This window comes from Aquarana catesbeiana, linkage group LG05 (assembly GCF_042186555.1).
Source record: "Aquarana catesbeiana isolate 2022-GZ linkage group LG05, ASM4218655v1, whole genome shotgun sequence".
Taxonomy (NCBI): Eukaryota; Metazoa; Chordata; class Amphibia; order Anura; family Ranidae; genus Aquarana; species Aquarana catesbeiana.
In genome coordinates this window covers 87,027,593-87,034,969 of record NC_133328.1, presented here as the reverse complement: position 1 = coordinate 87,034,969, position 7,377 = coordinate 87,027,593, and positions in this window count along the sequence as shown.

Below are 7,377 nucleotides of genomic sequence, written 5' to 3'. Positions count from 1 at the left end.
TGCAAGACAAGTTTGAGCCAACATCCGTCGGAAAAAATCCTAGGATTTTGTTGTCGGAATGTCCGATCAATGTCCGACCGTGTGTACGGGGCATAAAAAGATTGCCAAGACCCTGAAACTGAGCTGCAGCATGGTGGCCAAAACCATAAAGCGCTTTAACAGGTCAGGTTCCACTCAGAACAGGCCTCACCATGGTCAACCAAAGAAGTTGAGTGCACGTGCTCAGCGTCATATCTACAGGTCGTCTTTGGGAAATAGACGTATGAGTGCTGCCAGCATTGCTGCAGAAGTTGAAGATGTGGGGGGGGGTCAGCCTGTCAGTGCTAAGACCATATGCCGCATACTGCTTCAAATTGGTCTGCATGGCTGTCATCCCAGAAGGAAGCCTCTTCTAACAATGATGCACAAGAAAGCCAGCAAACAGTTTGCTGAAGACAAACAGACATGGATTACTGGAACCATGTCCTGTGGTCTGATGAGACCAAGATAAATCTATTTGGTTCAGATGTTGTCAAGCATGTGTGGCGGCAACCAGGTGAGTACAAAGACAAGTGTGTCTTACTTACAGTCAAGCATGATGGTGGGAGTGTCATGGTCTGGGGCTGCATGAGTGCTACCGGCACTGGGGAGCTATAGTTCATTGAGGGAACCATGAATGGCAACATGTACTGTGACATACTGAAGCAGAGCATGATCCCCTCCCTTCGGAGACTGAGCCGCAGGGCCGTATTCCAACATGATAACGACCCCAAACACACCTCCAAGACGACCACTGCCTTGCTACAAAAGCTGAGGGAAAAGGTGATGGACTGGCTAAGCATGTCTCCAGACCTAAACCCTATTGAGCATCAGTGGGGCATCCTCAAATGGAAGGTGGAGGAGGGCAAGGTCTCTAACATCCACCAGCTCTGTGATATCATCATGGAGGAGTGGAGGAGGACTCCGATGGCAACTTGTGAAGCTCTGGTGAACTCCATGCCCAAGAGCGTTAAGGCAGTGCTGGAAAATAAATTTTGGCCACACAAAGTATTGACACTTTGGACCCAATTTGGACATTTTCATTTAGGGGTGTATTTACTTTTGTTGCCAGTGGTGTGTGTTGAGTTAGTTTGAGGGGACAGCAAATTTACACTGTTATACAAGCTGTACACTCACTACTTTACATTGTAGCAAAGTGTCATTTCTTCAGTGTTGTCACATGAAAAATGAAAAGGTAGAATCAAATATTTACAAAAATGTTATATAGATATAGATATATCTATATATAGATATATAGATATATATATCTATATATAGATATATAGATTTAGATATCTATATATATATATATATATATATATATATATATATATATATATATATATATATATATATATATAATGTTTGGGGATTCTAAGTAATTTTCTAGCAAAGTAAACTAAAAGTGCCGGAAAAGGCCTGGAGCTGAAGTGGTTAAAGATACTTAAGATCTTACCTATTTAAAAGTAAGTGACATTGATACAAAGACACCCCTCAATACCCACTGATTCTCACCTCTTCAGTGCTCCTCTGCTGCTACTTCCTACATTACAGCCACCACCAAAGTACCCAGTTTTAGATGGTGTCAGAGCACAGAGGGGGAGGTGATGTCATTCCCTCCATCATAAAACAGTACTCAGGCCTAGCAATTGACCACTAGGCTGGAGCACTGCTTAATGGGATGAGGTCACATACTCCCCTATTTTGGAAGCACCAGATATTTTCCAAATCTGCACTAGGGAGAAGCAGCAGGGTGGTGCTGAAGAGGTGAGTATGAGCAGGTTGATGGGTGAAGGGTCCACTTTACAAAGACACCGAATGGAAAAATGTATCTCTTGAAAGCTCCACACTGTCTACTTGTCTACAGAAAGGGACAGAATTATAACCTCAGACAGGTTTTTATTAATGTCTTTGTCCTTGTTGGGATGGTCCACCTCTCTTGATGACAAGATGTCATGTCTCTGATGTGGACAGAGACCACTATCGGAAGTGCTGATTTCTGAAGAGTCTAAAGCTTGCCATACATGAATCGAAATTTGGCCTGTTCAACAGGGAGTTGCCGAATTTTGATCAATATATGGGGACAGTGATTGTACAGAAGTTGATCTACTATTCACTTCTGTACAAATAGCCTGTATAATAAATGCCACTCGATCAGCACCACAGGCTACAGCTGGCAGCGCTGATCACTGTATTCTGACATTGGGGAAGTCCCCACGCCATCAGAACACAATAGCTTAGCCAGAGTGATTCCCCCATCCACCTCCATGTGTAAAAAATGCTTAAGGTTGCTTGAAAATCGCTCAGCTCATGAGTGACTCCAGCCTTATTCTTCATTTTAAACCTAAAAGGGTTGCTTAAAGGGGATTTTCAGGAAATAACGGCTCGTCTTTAAACTTTCAGATTCATGGAAGGATGTGGAGTCATCCTGGCTGTTACACCTACCTGTTCTTCAAGAAAAAGAGCAAACAAGAATACCTGGGAAATAAATATAATGACACTAAATACCTGGGAAATAGATGTACTGACACTAAATGTGTACTGTTATTCTTGTTTGAGAAGACTTTATTATATAACGCCATGTAAACAGTGAGACAAGGCTCCTTCTGTTGTTTGCATGAGGGCTGAAGAGAATGGGAACCAGATGAAATCATTTACGAATGGTTTGTTATCTGCACCAAGAAGATATTCGGCAAAGCACAACCCCACTGATTAACTTGTATTTTAGCAATTGGAGGACACGCTCCTTCAGTAGGAAAAAAAAAAACAATGTTGCCGTCTGCCATAGCAAATTGCGTGCTTCTCCCTGACTGGTACAACATTTTTAAATGAATCAGTATTTCTAAAACACTTTTCTCCATTGGCCTCCAGATTTAGAAAGGAGCCAATTAACCTACAATCTGTACTGTACTGTACTGCTGTAGTTGTACTGCAGAAAGTGAAACACTTGACAGCTATGCACTCTAAATTTGATGACATCACTACTAGGTCAGAGGGAGCTGGCCGGCCATTAACCACTTAAGGACCGGAAAGGATTTGCCCCCTTAATGACCGGGCCATTTTTTGCGATACGGCACTGCGTCGCTTTAACTGACGATTGCGCGGTTGTGTGACGCTGTACCCAAACAAAATTGACGTCCTTTTTCTCCTACAAATAGAGCTTTCTTTTGGTGGTATTTGATCACCTCTGCGGTTTTTATTTTTTAAACAAAGAATGACAATTTTGGAAAAAAACAAAATTATTTTTTTAACTTTTTGCTATAATACATATCCCAAAAAAATATAAAAAAAACTAATTTATTCATTAGTTTAGGCCGATATATATTCTTCTACATATTTTTGGTAAAAATCGTATTGGCATATATTGATTGGTTTGCGCAAAAGTTATCGCGTCTACAAGCTATGGGATAGATTTGGGGACTTTTATTTTTTTTACTGGTTGTGGCGGTGATCTGCGATTTTTAGTGGGACTGTAACATTGCGATGGACAAATCTGACCGCAAATTACACTTTTTGGGGACCAGTGACATTATTACATTGATCAATGCTATAAAAATGCACTGATCAATGTAAAAATGACACTGGCAAGGAAGGGGTTAACACTAGGGGGAGATCAAGGGGTTAAATGTGTTCCCTCAGTGTGTTCTAACTGTAGAGGGGATGGGCTGCCTGGGACATGACAGAGATCACTGCTCCCGATCACTGGGAACAGAAGATCTCTGTCATGCCGTTGTTGTTTTCAAAGGCAGATCCCCATTCTGCCTTTGTACTAAGCGTTCGCGGATCGCTGGCGGACATCGAGTTCGCCCGACCCGCGGGCACGAGTCGAAGCCGCGCCTGTGCGAGCCGACGTACAATTACGGCGATTCGCGCAGGGTAGACAACCTGCCGCAGTACAACTGTGGCGGGCGGTCGTTAAGCAGTTAAAGTGTTATTAAACCCACAACAGTAAAATCAGTCTGTATATGCAGTAAAGTATGCTTGTTACACTAACTGTGGTACCTAAGGGGTTAATCCCCCGAATTGTGTAAAAAGGCTGTTTGATCCTGTCTTCTCTGATCCTCCCCTTCTTCCACAGTCCCAATCCATCTCCTGATAGTTCAGAGCATTGGGGGCACTCTGCGCATGCTCAGTTTGGTGTGTATTGCTAGAGAGTTTTTTCTTGGGAGAGTGCATGTGATCAGCACAGGGCCAACCAGCAATGTCCAGACAGAGGGTCAAGGGTCCTACAGCCTCATAGGACAGTCACAGAAAAATGAAAACTCCTCCTACAAGCTTTAACCAGACACTGATAGAAGTCACAAGACTGCTAAATACTGCTGATGAGAAAATGTATTTAGCTGTTTATATTTACTAAAATAATTGCATTTGCATGTTATGTGTACTGTGGGAGACCAGATATAGTGAATGCAGGCTCCTGGGTTTAATAGCAGTTTAAGTTTTCTCCATTGACCCCAATTATTACATGAAAGAGGACCCTGAAAAACTCAAGTTAAATCAGTAGAAAAAAATGCAAATTGGCTGAATGTGGTACCTGTTTCCGAGACTAGCAGGTGAACAGGAAAGCAGGGATGTTTTACAGAAACTACAGCCGCAGAAAGTACTAAAGCCATTGGATCAGCAGGGCTGCCAAGCACTAACATTTTCGAAAGGAGGAGTACGCTATGGCAGCATAAATACCGTTAAGTTTTTAGGGGCTGTCTATGCCCCTTTAGCGAGATTTTCCTTAATTTCCTTTCTTAAGACACAGGATATGAAGTAAGAGCTTTCTAAAAGACAGAAATCATCGCTTAGACAATTGACTCTGGAATAAGTATCCCCATTAAAACATTTCCCTCTATTACTGTTCCAGTGGTCCTATAGTGGTGATCAGCACCAGTGATTCTCCCCAGAAGGGACACAGATAGCATTGAAAATATGACCTTTCGCCAGGTTATCCAAAACAAATATTTTTTTGGCTTTAGATACACTTTTAGGGTGGTAATTTATTTATCATTAAATTCCCTACTATTTTTTGACTTGTGCTATTTGCCATCATCACTTTCTATGTTAGTTATTGCTGGGGAAAAGTGTGACAAAATGAAACGCTTTTTTGCGGCCCTCTAAATAGGCTTTATATTCTCACAAGCAATGAGACATATCCAATATTGGACTATCTACTGTATGTACTGTATATACTGTATATTTATGTGGTGAGAGGTATATCAACGAAAAACATTTAGAAGGTTCCTGTGTCATAAAGTGACTATCATAACAAAATAATGATTAAATCTAATTAGCGTGACTGAAGGTTATTCTTTATCAACCCTTCCAATGGAATGTGTTCTACAGATCTGTCATTGTAATCACTTCCACTCTCTACTATAACCTTTAAGTTCACACTTTATATAAGAACACAAGCTAAGCACCTAATTCAGCTTTACACGGCTTAACAGGCTCTCATCTAAATGAGACAGAAAATGTGGAAGCAATAAAACTGATACATTGGGGACATTTTAAGAGCCTTTATTATATGTAAACCACATTTTATATTTATCTAATGCTCCATTAGTTCAATTAGCATTTAAAGTTAACAGGATGCCTTAAATCAGTACAAAAGTTGGCTGGCAATACATGATGGGAGTTGTAGTTTAGAGGAAACCTACAGCATAAAATGAAAAAGTTGCAAAGATTAAATCATGTGAGACGGCTACTAAAACCATTCACAGATAAAATGTCCTACACCTGTACAGACAAAGTTTATGAACAGAATGGGGAAGAGTTAGAGACTGTGTCAGGTTTTTATTGCTGGCTACATCTCCATTGGGGAGTAAGGATGAGTGGAGTGATTTCGGCAAAACTGATTGTGATATGAAATTACCAATCTTATCCTTGGCAAAATGTAACTCTCAGTTTTGCTCATTGAGCTCTTTAGGCAAATTACTTAAAAAAAAAACATCTACTTTTTTCTTTTTACATTAATTTATAGACTGTGACTTTGTATTTAGGGTAGTTAATTTAATTTTGTGTTCTTTTTTCTGTAATCTGTCCCTTTTGTGCTATGTTGGTTTATTGTTTTTTTTATATGTCTTTCTTTTTGCTAAAACAAAATAAAATCTCATAGGGAATAATTTTTGGCAAAAAAACAGGTCTAGGATAGTTGAATGAGCTTCCTGAGGATCCATTTAATGACCACTGCAGCTTTAAACACCACTAAAAGAAAAACCACTGACATTTCACCTTACCCTCATGACCCCAAAGCATTTCGCCAAAATGAAATTCTTCGTCCAGAAATTCACAAGAATCCCTGGATTTTTGATTAAATTTCTGGGAAATAAAACTCTCAATTTTGCTAACCCTTATTGGGGAGATTTCTATTTGCTTCCCTTACCCAAGTCACTGCTAAGGGTAATGTTGCTGAAATAGTAGTGGGTCTTACTTGGCACTGCACCTATATGGTAGAGCTGTAATTTCCATGAAACAGTAACTGTATGATAATAATACTAAAAATAATAACTATGGAAAAGGGTAAAGTTATGCAAATCCAGGTAAAGATTATTCCCAGTTGGCTTCATTTAAAAAATGCTTTACTACCACTACCAGTCTAGTAAATAGACTCACCATCATAGAACATTTTCTTGTGGCACAAAAAAATAAACACTGTATTTTGGGAGATAAGGCCTGTCTAACCCAAAAAATTGAATAAGAAAAAGTCTTTAAAAATATATACAGCACCCTAACTGGAACATGGAGTTATCCCCTAGAGATAATTTAACTCTTAAACCCCGTACACACGATCAGATTTTCCGCCGGGAATTGTGTGATGACAGGCTGTTGGCATACCGTTTGTATGCTCCATCGGACAATTGTTGTCGGATTTTCCGCAAACAAATGTTGGATAGCAGGTTTTAAAATTTTCCGCTGACTGATGTCTGTTGTCGGATTTTCTGAGAGTGTGTACACAAGTCCGTCGGACAAAAGTCCAAAGTACAAACACACATTTTTGGAAGCAAGGATGTGCCGGAAGCGGTCGGTCTTGTAAACTAGCATTCGTAATGGAGAATTAACATTCGTGATGTGGCAAATTATGAGATCTCGAAATGCAGCGCATATTCTCTTCTTCTTTAATGGGATAATAAGCTGCTTTGCTGGTGATACTGATGGAGTTATTGCAAACAAATTTTCAAAGGCTTTTTTTTCTAGTGATATCAAGAATAATATTATTATGCTTTTTTTTTTATTATTTGGGCAAGTTACCACAACACCATTATCCCGTAGTTTTTAAGATCAAAAATACAACTATGTTGGTGTCCCTTGTTAATTTTACATTGTATTTTTTAAATGTAACAGCTTACTCCCAAACTGTCATTTGAAGTAAAA